At 38.2% G+C, this 19687-nt stretch overlaps 1 long non-coding RNA gene across 1 annotated transcript in view; it reads right to left on the bottom strand.

Moving 5' to 3' along the window:
* Nucleotides 1-200: 200 nt before the first annotated feature.
* Nucleotides 201-19687, bottom strand: part of LOC125394171 (uncharacterized) — a 30189-nt gene continuing 10702 nt past the window's right edge. The window contains exons 3-4 of the long non-coding RNA XR_007230129.3: nt 5369-5480; nt 201-1904 (exon numbers count right to left, since the gene is read on the bottom strand). This is a non-coding gene — a long non-coding RNA (uncharacterized LOC125394171). The remainder of the gene's footprint in view (nt 1905-5368; nt 5481-19687) is intronic.

Here is a 19687-nt window from a genome sequence, read left to right as displayed (position 1 = left end):
GACACACCTAGGCAGCCGTATATTTGAAGATCACAGACTCTGTACTTCCATTAATACAAGGCCAAATGTTTATCTTGTATTACTAATACTTTAAAAAAAATAAAAAGTTTGCAATTATTTTGAAGGAAGGGCAAGGTGAGCAGACAGAACAGTTATGTGTTTAAATATAATACCCTTAAGAAATGACAGGAAGAAATTAATTATGTCATGGATGGTATATTGATAAATACAATTTATATGCATTAACATTATTATTTTGAGCTAGAAACACTTAATTTTCCTACTGAATAAAATTCAAAACCATATTCCATACAGTTTTAAAGAATTTTACCACAAGCCTAATGCCAAAATCGGATCTTAAAATGACTTCTTGCTATGCATATATGCACCTCTGACTGTTAAGTAACAAACACAGTAGACTTTTGCATGCTAAGAGGTAAACTACAATACTTTTGGAGTCGGTGTGTATTGGTTTGAATGAGAATTGTCCCCATAGGCTCATATGTTTGAAGGCTTGGCCCCCCAGTTGGTGGAATTGTTTGGAAAGCATTATCAGGTGTCACCTCGTTGGAGGAGATATGTCACAGGGTTGGGGTATGTGTGTATGTACGTGTGTGTGTGTGTGTGTGTGTGTGTGTGTGAGTGAACATGTGTGTAGGCCACACAGGCCAGAAGAGGGTGGCAGATCTAGACTTGGAGACACAGGTGGCTGTGATCTGCCCAATAGAGGAACCTAACTCACGTCCTCTGGAAGAGTAGCAAGGGCCATCTCTCAGGCTCCATTACCGCCATCTTTGTTATGTTCTTGGGTCATGTTACTTTTGCTACAAACTGGGGAAAACGCCAAGAACTCTGAGTGGATTTGTAATTGGTTTTCCACCCACACAAATGGGCCATTTCTTTCTATGCTCACCCTTTAGGAATACATTACAGTGTACCAGTCCCCTCTATTCCTGAGTTTTCTTTGATACACGAGGTTTCATTTAAAAGTGACTTTTAAACTAAATTGCAGGGGAACACGGTCTTTACACTGTGTCGGAGTGGGATTCGGACTGCTTTGAGCCAATCTGTGCAGACAAGGTTACTCTGCCTAGAAACCCCTTGAACATCCTGGGATTTCACCCGGACTGACTTTCCCAGGACTCTACTCTCTTCAGTCACGTTTGATCGTCCCAGCACAAAGCACTGTCATGCCCCAGGCTGACATCAGCCAGGCACAAAACAGCCATCTCTTAAATCTGAATTTTAAAAAAAAAATTGGCACTCAGACTGTTGGAATTCAAACTCATAGCATCTAATTCAATCTGCACTTGACAAAAATGTGTGACATTCAGGACACTTGGACATGGCCTTAAGGAATTCCACAAGTCAAAATAAGGCAGCATCTCCGAGGAACCAAGGTGTCAAGTCCATTTCTTTTGTCTGTAGAAAACAGGACTGGGAAACTTACACTTAATTTTGGTTTGGGAAGTTGCAAGTTAGGTCTTCATGGATCTTCATGGCCATGAGGGAAATAGAGAAGACCAAAACCATGCAACAACAGCTCATCTTTCATGCTGTCCAGAACGGTGATTTTTACGGCTTTTACTACAGCCTTCTTTATTACACTTACTACCCTCTGCCACCACTGCTACGTTCTACTTAGCAATGGAAGAGAAGGTGTTTTCCCCTTTGTGTGTTGTTCTGCATTGTTTTTCATTTGCAGAAACTAAAATGCATTGGGCAGCTGCTCCACATCAGGCACTAGACTAGGGATTACCGTATATTCGCGGTTCTGGTTAGGGATTGTCACGGCTGAGTTCGGCATGTTGATAGAAAACCAGAGAATGCTCTTCTTCTTTCAGGTCCCCCGAAAGGGACTGCTTTGTCTCGAGCACATTCCCAGAACTGTAAGCACACCCGTCCTAAAAGGTAAATGTTGATGAATTCCACAGTAAGTAGTTCAAGGATAGTTACTGAACTGGATGAGCTGTGCTCCATGAAATCATCCTGGACTATAGAGCTCAAGGGAAAAACGAAGTGTAGGTCTTTATGCACTTTTTACCATATATCTGTGCATACCTTGAACCAAGTTGGAAAAGTTAATAAAAACTGAAAACAAACGATGCCCATACATATTGTCAGCTCTCGCAGACCCTCCTGGCACGGTCCAGAGAGCTGTTCTGGCTGTGAATCACAAGCTAATTAGAAACAACTGTTCACGTTGCACAATAATGTAGGCCCGTAAAGCAAACAAGCAACAGACTGGCTTTATTTAAGGATTTGGTATTTGGTCCTCAGGAATTTTTGGAATTATTTCGATACTTTAAATTGCACTAAAATGTTATGAATTCCGGGAGGGCCCTTATGTGTGTTCTCAGGTGAGTGATGCTAACCCCAGCCTAGCCCTTTCTCTTTCTAAGGCTGTGAATTTAGCTTCACTGTTCCCTTTTGGTGCAACTGTTCAGTGGACCAAGCTTCTGAGACCATTCTTGGGGAATAAGCTTAGGTAGTTATGGAGTGAGACAATGGAGGAGACAGAAGGCTCAAAATCAAACACAGACAATGCAACAGCAACAAAAGCCTACGACATAGTAACTGTTGGGAGAGCCAATTATTGTTCCTTTGTAATGTTTCCTTTAGTATTTCTGGATGTTTGAGCATATCCTCCACATTTTAAAAGTTGCTATTAATGAGGGTATAACACACAGTTTCAACATGTTTTGCAGCCATTGTTCTTTTTAAAACCCAACTCAGAGTATCAGATCCCTTATTATAGATGTAGAGATATGATTCTAAACAGAAAAACAGGGGTTTGCTGTTGGATCTGCTACCCTTGCTTCCTCTGCTGAGTACCCAGCGTTATAAGACTTCTAAAGTGCTTCTCTTGCCTGTGGATGCCTTCAATCAAATCTCTTTATTTTTTCAGCCCCGCTTGCTTCTCCTGTTGTCTTGCAATGAGGTTTTCAGCCAAGCTACAAACAATAACATATTTTTCCAGAGGGGAAAAGGGTGACATAGACCAAACATTCTTCATGCACACCTCCCTTACCCTATGAAACAAAGGCTCACAATCTGCCCAGATATCAAAGTTTTACATTATTCTTTTTGGTATTACAGGGATTTGTCTTATGTGTTCATGAATATATTGTGCTACATGTATGTAAACTGTTTTTATGAATCATAAGACATATGGTCACTAGTAAGATTACAAAGTTGGTATGAACTTGATTTTAAGATGTGTGCGTGGGTATGGATGCACATGGATGGGTGTGTATAAATAAACACTTTAAAGTGATACCATGTGTGGCCATAGCTGTCCTGGAACTCACTCTATAGACAAGGCTGGTCTAGAATTCACAGGGATTCCTCTGCCTCTGCCTCCTGAGTGCTGTGATTAAAAATGTCCCCCTTTAATCACCACCCGGGGATGTTTTAAATGTTTAAAACTGCATATACTCCTTTCCATTATATTTAAAATGATCCCCATGTTCTCCCTATACACATAATTATTAAGTATCTGGGATATAACATACATGTTTTCTGTGTTTCAAATAATATTTAATAAATTTTCATTTAAAATATAAATCCTGTAAGAAAACCACACCTTTAATTTTAAAAGATATAAAACATATATACTTGATTAATAAGTTAAATAAAGAAAAATATTTTTACAGAAAAGATTTTTGTTATGTAAAAGCTTATAAAGAATGATTATAGTTTGTTTACTTTTAACTTATTTGACTATAACCCTTAAAAGTAAATAAATAAATAAATAAACCAGAGTCTGATTCCTTACTTACAACATAGTTTTCTCAATTTTGGTCTGCATTTACTAACATTTATGAGATCTTTGTAGAATTTAGGAAAACTGTATTGTAAAAACCAAGATTTTGTTTTATCTTTTTTCTATATATTTACAACTTGAGATTAGGTTTCTCCAAATACTGTTTCTGAGTTTGCCAATTGGCTAAGTTACATAGTAACCATAGATCTGACTTTATTGGTCAAAAACTGAAATATAAATATGGTCCATTACATACCATTTCATCGTCTCTATGGTCTTCGGCCCTCTAAATTAATAATCAAATAAAGAACCAACTCTAATAATCTGTGAATCCCTACTTCTGTGTTCCTTAAATCCTGTGTGTTTATAAGCTACTTCACATCTGTCTGTGTTATTCCTTAGTGATGAAAATGACTAATCTTAGATCTGAGAAGATTACAGACAAATACAATAGGTCCTTCCGGCATCACTTTTCATCTGGACTCCCTTAAATCAGCATCTTGGGTCGGGGGGGGGGGGGTCCCTACACGTAAACTCTTCTATTCTGAATTAGAGTATCTTTTGCTTTTACCCGTTTTCCCTGCTTCTTTAAAATATACCATTTTGTCACTTTAATATTAAATATAAGACTTCAGTGATAAAGGTGAAGAGTTAAAATGTTACAGGTCCGGTGCCAAAATTATCCTGGACTCATACAGCCTTTAGATAAGTAACTAAAACCATGGTTTTTGTTTTGTTTTGTTTTTTTCTGAGCATAACTGCCATGCCAGATTCAGAACATAGCATTTTACAACCCAGTCTTCCATGTCCTGATTCTCATCTTTTTCCCTCCCTTCCCTGTGTCTCAGAGTGGATGGTGTAGACGTCCTGGTCAGTGCTGAGCACTCAACAATCTCTTATTAGCACTTTAATCAGTTAAGGATCCCTCCTAACTGCTTGCTCAGGTCCTGCTGGTCCACTGCGGTTCCTCTCCTCTGCTGTCTTTGCTTTTACCAACCTTACCATCTGTTAGGGATCTGGTGGTCCCTCACTGATTTCATGCTATGAATGGGAATCTGGTGGTCCTTCCTCTTTACTGGGATCTTTCCCCCTTGCCTTAATCACTGTTCTATTGCTGTGAAGAGACATCATGACCAGGGCAATTATTATAAGAGAATGCATTTAACTGGGGGCTTGCTTACAGTTTCAGAAGATAAGTCCATTGTTGTTAAAACAGGGAGCATGGCAGCTGGCATGGCAGTCATGGTGCTGCAGAAGGGCTTGAGAACTTGACATGGGGAAGGGGGAAACTGGGTCTAGCATGTGCATTTGAAACCTCCAAGCCCACCCCCAGTGACATACTTTCTCCACCAAGGCCACATCTCCTAATCCTTCTGATTTATATCAGATTATGAGCCTCAGCAAGCTATTTCATTCAAACACCCTACTCCTTGGATCCTACCTCCTTCCATCCTGGGTTTCAGCTCCGCCTCCTCTCCCTTCACCCTGATAAACTTCAAAGTCCCACTGAACGCCTGTTTATATCCATGAGTTCACATGTTTCCCAAACTGAAGCTCACATAGGCCTTGGTATCCTCTCCTTTCTGGACCAACTTGACTTACCAAACGAGTGCGTCTTCTCCAGTGAGTATCACTGTACCTTGCAGCATTCATGGATTCCTTTCTGGACTGTCACATTCTACACGGATGTCAGGTTTGTTTCAGTGCACTTTGACTTTAAAAGAGAAACAATTCATAATGAGCAAATGACTAAATGGCCTTGTCTAACTCAGTAGATAAAAGAACAAGTGTTTGGGATGGTCCACTGTGTGACATGTGAACAATAAACACAGAAAACTCATGTTGTGTATTTGTTTCCATGATTTGTAAAGAATCATTATTGGTGTCTAAAAGTTTGAGACATTGCTTTTTAAGGTAAAAAGTTCTGAAACTTTCTTTTGAATGAGCAGACCCAACACTTGAGATTTTAATTTCCTTTTCTGCTCTGAGCACTATTGCATTTATTCATCATGCCTTGCTTGTCCTCCTAAGAAACAAGCCATTGCTTTTGGTTCCCTCTGGCACATATAACACATCATCAACCCTCTGCCTCAGCACCACAATTTACATTTGGTGTTACTCTCATAGAGTTAGCTTTCCCCCACTTTTCTACCTTTTATTTTTCTCTAGGCTCCCTCTTCACCTCCACACACGTAGTGCGTCATTTTAATATTGGCCTTCCAAGAAAACATTTCAAGAATGTCTTCATTCCCTAATAAACCAGCATAACTGGCAGTGAAGCCAGACCTCAACTGAACGCTAAATCCAAGAAGGGCCTAGTGGCTCTAGCTCAGGAAATCATACTGCAACCCTGCCCTCTTTTCTCATCAGCTTAGGGCAAATAGTGGCACTGACCTCAGAATGGGATTGTAGAGATTAAAGCAATAACACACCTCATAAAAGTAGAGTTACTGCCAGCAACTGCCAGTGTTCAAAGCCTTAGAAAGGACTTCGTAGTTCCTGGCTCCCACCTTTCCCTGAGAAGAAGCTGTGAAGAATGAACTTTAGGAGCAATTGACTGGCCCAAGGGAAAGGCAGTGTCTCTTGCAAGACCCATGGAACACCACTGCAGGACCCTGACCTTTGTGGTTAGCCAGCATGATCTATTTTTCTGCTTCTGTTGCCAGCACCTGTTAGTTTTGGAAGAAAAACAACTAAAAATTAGCTCTGCTACATGTTTTATAGAACTTTCTTAGAATAATATGAAATTACTCTTTTTCTTCCTGTGGTCTTGTTCCATTCTCTAGAGTCATAACTGATAAAGTTTGAACTAACTTTTTTTCTCTAGAGACAGCCAAACATGGAATCTTAACTTCTCAATCATCGAGTAGTTTGCTGTCCATCACAAATTTTCATGACCCTTGATAAGAAAAGACATTTCAGAAAAGACCACAGGGACCACTCGTGATATTGTTTGGAAATGACACTATTTCTAAAAGGGAATTGAATAAAACACTGTAAACTCACCACCTTTATCATACCTAAGTTCCCACAACACAGATAGCTGGAAAAGTTTTATTTTTTTCCCAACTTCCAGACAGCCCTTTTTGCCTTCTGTAACAAAAACTAGCTTTCTTCTTCTTTACCTATTCCCAGCAGAGCAAATCTGTACTCCATTACTGCAACCTTTTGGTTCTCAGCCTCCGGCAAAGCTGTGTTTGCTGTTAATGAGAGCTCTGAGTCTGGACCCCAAATGTGGAGAGAAGATACAGGGATGAGGATGTAAACCAGGCAAGGAAATTCAATAGCTTTAATCTTAGATTCACTGTCCATAATGTTCAAGTTGAGGAATAGAAAGATAGCCACATTTCAACAAAGTACTTGTTATCCTTGTAAGCTTTATTATTAATTCATTTAGAAAGATGGTTGGCAAGGATGGAGGAAAACAGACCATAGGAACTTGAACCAGGGTTACAGATCCATTCTGGGTTTTATTTCAAGGACATCATCTAACATTTCACACATGTTTTGTTTTCAAGAATTGTTTCTCAATCCTTCCTCCTAGTCACGTTTCCTTCTTGAGTATGTCATGTTGTTATTCAAAAACATTATTTTGATACTCTGAAAACTGGCCTTTTGAATATCAGCAGGACTAGCAGAATGTTGCAGAGATGCATACACAGCACTGATTCGTATGAACAACCTTCAATAATAAGAAATCTATTAGTTAAATTTCCATGCGCTTGTGCTTCAAACTCGGAAGTGACAATGATCACTATTTTAATTGCCAAAATTTGTGTTCATATTGTTTATATTTTGTTTAAACTTTTACTGGAAAAGACTTGGGGAAGTAATTTTTTCAATATCTCAAAAAGAAGTTTTCCTGTGACCTCTTAGAGGGGATTTATAGCTACCCCCAAACATCAGCTACTGTATATGAGTCAGTGGCAATGATGTTTCTTTCCTCTGTTCTTTATGCATCTCTTATCTCTGTATGTTTTTAAGTTTACCCAATAAACATTGCTAATTTAGAAAGGTAAAATAATTTAATTAAATAACATAGAAACTAGATGTTGTGTAGAAAAGTATTCTTCATGGTGTTGTGAAAGAGGTATTTGAACAAGATTCTGAATGGAGGCCATATTGTTGGTTGCAAGAAAATAAGAGGAAAAGATTAATGATCAGAAATCAAAGGTAGGTAGCAAGTTTTTCAGAAGAAAGTATTGTCTGCTCTAGTCTTGTAGCATACTGAAATAAACAATGCTTAGATTAGAGAAATGACTTGCACTGCAATTTTTATAAGAAAGTTGGTGTAAGACCATGGTTTTAGTAAATTATACTCACAGAAAACTTTATACATGCTAAATACCTTGTCAATAAATACTCTATTAAATTGAGTCCTGATGACAGCTCTGCCAAGTTTTTTGTCATTCATATTATTTTATCCATAATCCACAGTAAAAAAATATATTTTATTAGGCAACCCTGTACATACAAGCAAATATGTGTGTGTGTACATACACACACACACACACACACACACACACATACACACACAAGCACCCACATCATATACCAATACAAAGGTGTGCTTGATGTGGGAAGTCCTTCTGTATATGTGTTGCTTTTATTGGTTGATGAATAAAGAAGCTGCTTAGGCCTATCACAGGGCAAAAGAGAGAAGGGTGGGAATTCTAAGCAGAGATAGAGGCAGAAAGTAGGCAGAGTCAGGGAGAAGCCAAGGAGCTCCGGCAGAAGACAGATGCCAGATGGCACCCTACCAATAGGCCACAATCATGTGACAAAACACAGATTAATAGAAATGGGTTAATTTAAGATATAAGAGCTAGACAATAAGAAATATACACAAGCTAATAGGCCAAGTGGTGATTTAATTAATGCAACTTCTGTGCAATTATTTGGGGTCTGGGCAGCTGGGAACAAACAAGCAGCCTCCAACTACATGTGTTGGCTAGTTTTATGTTAACTTTACAAAAGAGAGAGACACCATAGAGGAAGGAGTCTCAGTTGAGAAAAATACATCCATAATACTCGGCTTGAAAGTCTTAATTAGTGATCAATGGTGGAAGATGTAGCCCATTATGGGTGGTGGCGTCCCTGGACTGTTGGCCCTGGGGTTCTGTAAGAAAACAGGCTGGGCAAGTCATGGAGAGCAAGTTAATGAGCAGCACCCCTTCATCACCTCTGCATCAATTTCTGCCTCCAGGTTCCTGGCCTCACTGCTTTTGATAATGAACTGTTACATGCAACTGTGAGAGAAATAAGACCTTCCCACCACATGTTGCTTTGGTCATAATGTTTCATCACAGCAGTACTAACACTAACTAAGACCCTAGATCAAGATCAGTGTACATATCTAAGGTTTTTTGACACAGTTCAGTGGTCGAACACTTGTCTAGCACATACAAGCTTCTGTACATGATCTCTACAAAATAAAAATCCCTATTAAGGTGCTATGGAACATATAAGGGAATATATACCATATTTATTTTTCTGGGTTTGGGTTACCTTACTCATGGTGACTTTTTTCTCCTTCCATCTATTTCTTTTTCTGAAAATTTCATGATGTCTTTTTTTTTAACAACTAGTAATAACAACTTCATTGTGTGATTGTACCATATTTTCATTGTCCATTTTTCTCTAGAGGGATACACAGGTTGTTTCCAGTTTCTAACTATTATGAATAGAGCAGGAATGATCACTGTTAAGCAAGTATTCTATGGTAGGATGGAAGATCCTTTGGGTCTATGTCCCAAAATGGTATAGATGGATCTTGATTTAGTTCGATTTCTAGTTTTCTGATGAGACACCATACTGATTTCCATAGTAAATGTACAAGTTCAAAAAATTAACTGAATTTCTTTAAAATTTAAGATTTCTGTTCTGTGAAGAACAAAATTAGAGAATTATGAGATGAGCCATAGATATGGACAAAAGAAATGGGTCTTTGTATGTTATACAAGACATACAAAGAATTCTTAAAAGCAAGCAATAAGAAAACTTACCATTTACTTATAAAATATGAAAAGACACCTCACTGAAAAGAGATACAGACTGCAAATGAATATATAAAAAGATTTCTCTGTCAAATGCTATTGGGGAAATCCAAATTAAAGCAATAATGAGAAAGCATCACACAACCATCAGAATGACTACAATCTGAAACACTGGCACACTCACAGGGAAGCTGGTCCATAAAATTCTCCTTCATGCTAATTGAGAAGCAAATGAAATGACCAAGGAATTTGATTAACAAGTCATCTTTTTCCCTACTATAGTGCTTCATAGAGGACAGGTGTTTAATAAAAGCTGAAGGAACACATGAAATCCTATAAAATATGTTTCAACTTGGAAGTTTTTATTAATTCTTCTTTATACAACTTCTATAGTCTCAGTATATTGACCTCCCTCTTTAAAATTCATGCTTTGAAATGTAGTATCAGTGTTAATCTATAAGTGTTAGTGTTTGAGTTCTTTGAGATCCTGTTAAGTTATGAGGGCTCTACTTTCACTAATTATGCAGGCATCCTTAGAAAAGAGGTCTGATTGAGGTTATTCATCTCCCCAGCCACATGAGGACACAGACACAAGGTACCATCTTTGCAGGTCAGAGTAATCTTTCACCAGTCACTGCATCTGTCCATGCCTTGATTTGAGCCTTCCTATCTTCATGAACTGTGAACAATAAATGCATGTTCTCTATAAAAATTAGTCTGTGACTTTTTGTAGCAACATTAGTAGAGTATGATAAAATTCTAATATGTTACAATGTACAGAAGGAGTTAATCTAGAAGGATACATCAAATCCTACTGGATTTGAATGTCTTAGTCTCTCTTCTATTTTTCCACTTTTACATCGAGTAATTCCACTATCCCCTGAGAGCTGCAAAACTGAGTTACTTCTCAACTAGATCTGAAGGAAAAGGAAAAAACACAGCCCTGTTTTCTTTTAGTGCCAGAGTTAGAGCCAGGAAACACCAGCACAAATATTCATGAGAAAATGTTAATTTGACCCCTCACCAAAGAGTGTTGACATTTGACAAGTTTGTGTTTTCAGAATCTGACACTAAGGGTGTTATCAGAATAAAGAATTTTTGAGTTAAAAAACAAGGTTTGGAGCTTTTTAATGAAAACCAACATGGACTCTGGGAACTGGAAACATTTATTGGGCCTATGTAGACATAGAGTACTTACAACAACACATTTTTATTTATTTAGCCTGTAAAATTCAAGGTCTTTGCTTCTGGGCCTAAAATAACACCTTTTTCTTTTTTGATCCTAAAGTTGAAGGACTGAGAAAACTGTGTATTTATGGAAAATATAATAAGAAAGGCCAGGATATTTTCATAGCTGCTTCTTTAGTACAATGCAAATAAAGAAACTAGAGTCTCCACTTCAAGCATCAAGTGTATTTCACAGTTTTTTTTTTCAGCTGACAAGTCTGAGTTTTAAAAGCATTAACAAATACCAGGTTGCCCAAATTAAGCTGCTTAAAAACTTGGGATGTACTTTAATGTAAATAAAGTCAACTTTATATTTTGGTTTCATTTGAAGCAAATGATATCCTAGAAAGGAATAGATGTCCTAGTCTGGTTTCTCTGTTACCATATATCTTACCTGTCGTTCTCTTGCTGTGAAGAGACACCATGGCCAAGTCAACTTATAAAAGAATACATTTAATTGAGACCTTGCTTACAGTTTCAGCGGGTTAGTCAATGATCGTCACAAAGGGAAGCAAGGCAGCAGGCAGCAGGCATGGCGCTGGAGCAGTAGCCATGAGCTTACATCCTGATCCACAGGAAGAGGCAGAGAGAACAAGACTGGGAGTGCATGGATTTCTGAAACCTCAAGTCCCACCACCACACACACAATTCCTCCAACAAGACCATACCTCTTAATCCTCTCAAACAGTTCCATCAACTATGAACCAAGCATTCAAATATATGAGCCTATGGGGGCCAGTATCTCTCAAACTGCCACACCATGATAAAGTACTGAACAAAGATAATTTGGGGGAGAAAAATGTTTTTTTACAGCCCATCATGGGTGGAAGCGAGGGTAGGAACTCTAGGCAGGAAATGAAACAGAAACTTCCATGAAAATAAAACTTTTTACTCACTTGCTTCCAGGCATATGTTCATAGCATACATGTTATGATAAAGCTCAGACCCACCATCCCAGGTTGTGTATCACCTACAGTGGTCTGGACCCTCCTACATTAATTAGCAATCAAGAAAATGTCCCAATGACATGCCCATGGGCCAATACAACAGAGGTCATTCCTTAACTGAGATTGCCTTTTTCTGTGTGTGTCTAGGCGTGTATGAAGTTGACAAAAACTAACTAACACAAATGTAGATAGGAAGACATCATAATATTTTAAGTTTAGGTCATTCATATGGATGCTAGCTTGGAAGATCATGTAATCTGTAAATTCAGGGTCTCCAGTTGTAAATTTTAAAAGCTAATTGTGTTGTAGTGAATTCAAATGTTAGAATTAAAAGCCATATTAGAGTTAAAACAGCAAGGTCAGGAAAAAAGAGGAAGGTAAATAACAGGGCTTGAAGCTGGGTGTAAGATGATCCAAAGTCACCAAAAAGATACAAGACTCTGGCACAAACAAACCAGTTTCAGAAAGGTTCACGTGACTCCCAGGAATCTCCAAGCCACCTCCTCAATGCACACAAGATGATGTTTCCTTTTCATAGTCTCATATCTAATTCAATTAATTGCAGTGACTAAATTGTGGATAAGGGTGGCTTGTGGTGGAATATTTAACTATGTAAAGATGTGTAACTTTTTTATGCTGTGGAATGTTTAACTGTGTAAAGGTATGTTACATTTCTTTATGCTGCATTTGTTTAATGATGTAAGGACGTGTTGCATTTGTGTATGTTGCATTTATTTAACTATGAAAAGACGTGTTGCTGTTTTACCTTGCCTGCCTAAGGTTCCTAATTGGTGTAATAAAAAAAGCTGAATGACCATTCGCTAGGCAGCAGAGGAATAGGCATGGCTGGCAGAAAGAGAGAATAAATAGAAGGAGAAATCTAGGCTAAGAAAGAATGAGATTAGAGAAGGAAGAGAAAAAAAGGGGGGAACAGAGAGGATGAGAGCGATGCTTGGAGCCAGCCAGGCAGCTTCCAGGCAGCGGACACAGAACAGGACACACAGAAAGAAAGGGAAAATGTCCTATGGCAAAAGGTAAAGTGGAACAGATTCATTTAAGTTAAAATTAATGACAGAAGCCTAAGCTAGGTCAAGCATTCAAAACTAATATTCTCATGATTTTGGAGATGGTTGATGTCTCAAAAAAAAAAAAAAAAACTTGGTACAGTAGCTTGTAGACGTTTTCCACCTGGTTCTAGGAAGGCCATCTCTCCATCTCTACTACACTATAGACTAGGAGATAAAAACCCAAGAAACTGTAACCAAGAAAAAACTGCAGCTGCATTTGTCCAGCTGTGATAAAAATCATCTCCCTGTAGGTAGTAAAGAAAAAGATCCATGGCAAATGATAAACTGGTCATGTAATCCTGAGAACAAGACAGCATGGTTTGTATGTCACTTAGCAGAGTCAGTTAAGGTCAGTGTCTAGTGGATTCCACCAAGGTCAAGGACTAGAGACCTACTCAGGGCTAACAACTGGCAAATCAAGCTAGCCATGATCAAGAAAGAAAATAGTAAAGTGACTATGATACATGACTACTCTTGGATCAGCAAGCAACACCTGATCACCTCCCAACTGTGGCACAGAGAACATGCACGGACCATGTGAGCACCATCCCACTGGCTGAGCTTACAATGTGCCCAGAGAATTAACTGAAGAATTTACATAAGCTTTTATCCACTTTCTGCCATGAGTCCTATACAAAGTTCCACATAATACAGCTCCATGGGTTTCCTTTCCATCCTTGGGAGTTTCATTTTTCTTTACTCTTGTTCTGTCTTTTCTCTGTCTTGAGTCCTCACCAAATGAGACACTTGAGACAATGAGCTAATGTCTCGTGTTTACTTCTGATGACATTGGTTTTCTGACATAATAGTTCATGGGTCAAGCCCATCAGTGATGGGAAAAGCTTCTTCTCTCTCAAAGATCTGAATCAGTAGTCATTTTCAAATATATTCTTGTGACATCTAAATGGAAGAAATTATATGAAAGTATCCTGCTCTGCTGTGGGATTTTGACCCAATTAGCCAATGACCTTTAAGACAGCAAGACCAAAGGCATGGTCTTGTCTGTGACAACTTAAAAATTGACAGGGAGAGGTCACACACTCTCTTGCTTTCTCACCAGGGTGATTGGACCCTAGATCCCCAGGGCAGAAACTTCATTTGGACTCTTAGGACTTTGTTCTCAGCTAATGTCTCTGGGCTTTGTAGGGACAACTGGATGTAAGAGACAACAGTAAAAAACAAGGTTTGGTTTGGAAGATGTATGGGGATTAGAAAATAGGAAAATCAATCAAGAAGAAAAAGTTTATCTTCATATTTGTACAAACCAATAGGAAAGGGGACTGCTTCCTAGAATTATACCTCTCTCACTGAACATACTGCCTGGCATATGAAAATCCTAATGGTGGGAGAAGAGACTGTCTCTGACTCTGTTACCTGCTTTTGCAACCCTTTCTTCCTACTGGGTAGCCTTGTCCTATAGTAATATCTTATTTGTGTTTTAATAAGTAAAGTTTGCCTGAATATGAAAATTCAGAGCTAAATCACTAGAGGCCAGGGAGCGGTAGAACACACATTAAATCCCAGGACTCAAAGCCACCCTGGGCTACAAAAGATTGAATCTGTCTAAGAGAAGAAGAGCTCACACAAAGGTGATCCCAGCACTAGCAAGGCATAGACAGGAGTGATATGGCTGGATGGAAAAAGGAATATAAGGCAGGAGGAGACAGTTTTAGTCTAAGGTTTGATGGAGAACATTGAAGTCTACAGTTTTGTTGAGGACAGGATCGTCCCTTTGTCTGAACCTTGGTTGGTACAAACTCTCTAGTGGCTTGGCTGCTTTTCTTTTCTGATCTTCAGCTTGAACTCCAATATCTGCCTCTGGGTTTTTATTAGTTGTGCTACATTGCCCAGTCTTAAGAGGAGAGCAAGTGCCTAGTGTCACTGCAACTTGATACAAGGTCTTCAAGACTGGCTTTATTCACAATTGCAAGAGGAGGTCATAGGATGTGTGGTAGATTGAATGTAATTGGCCCAGATCATCTCATATGCTGTCTGTAAGCATGACCTGAGATCCCTGAGATTTCCAGGTGGTACAGATGACTTGCTACTTTCCAGTGAACTGGTTGAATTTCCATGATGGACTGGAATCAATTTTTTTCTTTGCTTGGCCTTTTTTTCTCTATCTGTAGTAGATAAAAAATGATTCCCCAGAAATGTCACACAACAAAAGTGTGACTTTGTAACAAGAGGCTTGACCTTTAGGGGAAAAAATGAGTAAAAGTTGAAATAGTGAAGAGATCAGAAGAAATGGGATTTAACTAAAGAGATATTTTTCTATCTTAGAGATATGAGAGAAAATGTGTCAGAATTTGCTGTCTCTACAAACTAAAGGTCAACAGAATCTACTTCCCTGGCCTGGAACTCAACAAGTTTAAGGAAGTGTTTTGCTTGTGAATATAAGTTCAGATATTTTAAACAAAAAACATGATAGTTAAAATTTTTATTTAAAAGAATTTTAGCAAATGGCTCAACAACAGATAAGGAGAGCTAGAGTTTTGAGCCATGACATTGGCGCTACAATAGAAACCAGGTCCTCTGATGAGTAAGTTGTCTTACCTGTTGAACCATTTGCTCATTAAATTCTTGTTGACCTTTAGTTTGTAGAGACACAGCAAATTCTGACATATTTTCTCTCATACCTATGAAATAGAAAAACATCTCAAAACTGATGTGAGATTGGGGTATCTAAAGTGATCTTAGTGTAACTAGGACAAGATATAGCTTCTGACCACATAAATGAATCCTCTCTAGAATAAGCAGATTATCACTGAATTTTCTCAGAAGTCAATAGTGGAGTGCCAAAGAGAGAGAGAAGCAATTGAGTCTTAAGAGTGTGACAAACAGGCCTGCTGTGGGAGCTCCTTCCGTTTCTTCAGCCAATAGCCGCTGAGATACCAGCTCATTGGGGCATGGTCTCTCTCTCTTAAAAAAAAAAAAAAACAGCGCCTGTCCTCCATTCTCTCTCTGGCTTCCAGCTCCGTTTCCGGCTCCTAGACTCCTTTCCTGATCGTGGAGAGGGGCTGTTGTCTGGGAAGGTAATCTGTAAGTTTTTTCCCCCTTTGACTAAATAATCATCCTATTAATCATAATTCCAAACTGGTGTGGGATTGTTTGTGACTTACACCTTCACAGGTCCATCACAAGTCTTTGGCTGACAGAGATAGAGTCCAAATGGTTAAGAGAAGGGGAGGGATTGCTTTAAGTATTTTGGAGCTCAGGAAAACATTTTCAGATGGCAGGAGCTTGGGGTGTTTGGGGGTAGAGCAATGTTACTAGCAACAAAAATGTTAAGGTAGGTGGTAAGGAAAATAATTTGAGGGATAGTAAAGGGGGTGATACTGGGTGTTAAATATTAAGTATGAATGAAAAACAAGGCATGGAGGAAAGAGAGGGAGATGGGTTGGCCAAAACTGAGGATGTATGAAAAACCCACTAGTTACTAAGATAATTTCAAATGTAACTAAGAAAAAAAAGTGCAAGTAGAATTACCCTGTAGGAGTGGACAACATCACTCCTGGATTATATGGGTTATTAAATGAAAATCACAGTGCAATACAGAGGATACCTCTTTATGAGTTATTGTTCAGAGGGTTCCCAGAAGGCTCCAAAACAAGACAGGCTATTGTCGTTGCCCTTGGTTACCCTTCAGAAGTACATGGTAAGATCTTATTGCTGAAGACACCTCATTTGTTGACTATAGAACATAGAGAAATCAGTCACAAACCTATTAATACACTCTCCAATTCTAGGAAGCTTTCAAAATATTTGGAAGATGCTATGTGAAGTTATGGTGGAAAATACACCAATGATCTCACGCAGAGGTAGATCATGCATGCTGTAATACTGACCTGCCAAGACCATTGGCGCTGTACTTTACAGCGGTAGCTAACCATTTTCTGATAGTATCTAAGACCTGGTCCACAGTAGGGAATTTCATGTCTGTTACCATAATCATAGTCAAAAAATTCATGCTGTCAAAATGTATTCTAAATATTTCTGTTTATACTCACACACCTGAGCTGCTCTCCGCTTTGGTTAGAGAAGTTTCCTCTGCTTTATGCAGAGGTCAAAGTGTGTGGTCAAAGTGCCGAGACTACGAAACTGAGTGCTCATTACTAAATGGGATGTCTATATTAAACTCCCCATACAATATCAAAGCTCAGGGAATATATTGGAAGAGAATTGGGAAGAATGCTGTGAAAGACTGTCTTGTGCACATGAAGTGGACGCTCCAGTCACGAATTCACAGCAGGTAGAGGTACCTGGCACAAGAAATGTAAAAATTCAAGACATCCAAAATTCTCCCATAGATGGGGGAGACCTCTGGATCCCTTCTTTACTGAGAAGTTATTACCAGTTAATTGTTGTTGGGGAAAGGAGAATCATTTAATTTTAAGGATGTGGCCACCACTAGAATCCCATGCCTCAGTGGGTAGCCCTAAACCCAAACACATCAGGACAGCCCTAGCTGGACTCAGTGAAGGATTAAAAATAAAATATTCATAGCAAAAAAGAGATGAAGTTGAGTGGAGGATGTATTGAGGGGAATATAAAGGAAGCTTTAAGAAGGTAATATGATCATATTTTGTTGTATATATGATGCTGGAGTTCTCAAGATTAGAGAAAATTTGAGAAACAGATAAATAGCATATTCAAGAGAGAGAACTAAGAATGCTTAAGGCCAAGCAGATAGTGAATAATAAAGAAAAATACACACACATAAATGTATTTCAACTTACAGAATCTGTACATTTTAAGAATATCACATTATATTTCAAATTTGTTTGATTTTTGTTTCATATTATATATTCTTAGTAGTTAGAACTATTGATTTGTGCTGTGTTTGATCATGGATCATAGTATGGTACTATGTTTTATTAATTTTAAGTGATATTAAACATGGAAAAATAATAACAAAGAAAATTTTTTCAGATGAATCTATCTCCCAATCAATTCAAGTTAGCTTGAATACCTTTAGCAATATTATGTTAAGTGTCTGATCTCCTGATAGGATAAATATTCTGAAATTTGGGGGATAGAGGCAATGTTAAATGATAGTTAAAAACAAAGTTATGAATTCCTGTCGCAGTTCAGCCCGTTGCTGGGTATGTTACCTTGGGCTAAGTTAGTTAAGCTTCAAAGTTCTTATTAGACAATAGAGGTAATTATATCTACATAACAGGATTGCCATAAGGTATAAAGAACATAGCATATATAAATGAAACAGTGGTTGGGACTTCATATGCACTTCATATGCAGCCAATAGTAGCTGCTGCTGACCCTGGTTCAACATTTTAGAGTTTACAAAATGGATCATAGCTGTTACAAGAACAGGATTCCTCGGGAGACTGAAACTTCCGGACTGGGAGCAGGCCAGAAATTCCCTGGGAGTTGATCGTTTTCTTCCAGATCTGCTGAGTTCCAGGGATTGCGAAAAATGCAAAAGTGAGAATCACTAAGTCACATCTGCAGAGTTCATCATACACCAACGGTGAAAACTAGGCATCTGTTGTCTGTGTCCCAGCCATATCCTGCTCTAAGCAAGGGTTTCTACACTGGCTCTCGAGGCTTTGCTCATAACCTCTGTTGACTCAATGGACTGTGTGCAGACTCATGAACAAACTCTTTCTCTTAGGCTGTGGAAGTATCATTAAGACTTCATTATAAGGTGAGAAGACAGTATCAATTACAAAAATATTACTTGAATATACATGGTAAGAAAACGTGGTTCTGAAATGAATCCCTCCTTCTTTGGATTATGGAAGAATGGAAAAAATTTTGTCTGTATTTTTTCCCTTGGGCCTATGCATCATTCTTTCAGTCCCCAAATAAATAAATGAAAGTGAAATTCAAAACATAAAGCATGTTCTAGCAAGCCCTCAATACCCTGTATTGTAAGACCATGAAACCACTGAGCAGAATTCATGAGAAACATTCTCTGCTTATTAAGATAAAAAACAAAACCTAAATGAATACATATGTGACTCTTTGAAATCTAAGACTGGGTTGAATACTTTCCATATATGAAGCTACAGTTTTACTACTGAAATGATGTGTGTGTGTGTGTGTGTGTGTGTGTGTGTGTAGAGAGAGAGAGAAAGAGAGAGTTTTAAGTTAGGCAAGAAGACCAGGAAAAATAGGAACATAAGAAAAAATCATCTGCCTTCTTTCTTGGAGCAGAAATTAACTTTCTATTTCTGGACACAATTCTTGCTCATGATCTTATCAGCTAAGATAATAACAAAAATATTTTTAAAAGATTTATAAAACACTGGCTAGCAGCTTTTGAAAAGAGAAATAAATTATAAAACTACTCTAACACATAAAAAAATCAATAAAGAAAGGTACAGATAAAATAAAGGTAAGGTGATAAAAGAAACAAGAACTACACCAATAGAAAAATTACATATGCAATTATATAAATTTATGTAAAGACAAAGGTAAGTTTTAATGGTTAAACTGGAAGCTAAGAGATGTGAAGTTAGTAATAATGTGGTAATAAAATCAGGAACTGGATGGAGCAGGAGTGTGTGGAGTGTGTATGTGTTATGTTACTAATACACTTTACATTTTAAAGTATCCTGGGGATGGGAAGCCAATCACTGTTGTCAAGATGAAAAGCCACAAAGCCCAGTGTTCTGCCCCAGTTCTGCACCTTTGTACATAGTTTTACTTCATGGAGCA

This window comes from Myodes glareolus, chromosome 20 (assembly GCF_982192425.1).
Source record: "Myodes glareolus chromosome 20, mMyoGla1.1, whole genome shotgun sequence".
Lineage (NCBI taxonomy): Eukaryota > Metazoa > Chordata > Mammalia > Rodentia > Cricetidae > Myodes > Myodes glareolus.
Note: the sequence above shows the minus strand (reverse complement) of the source record. Positions and strands in the feature narration are given on the sequence as shown.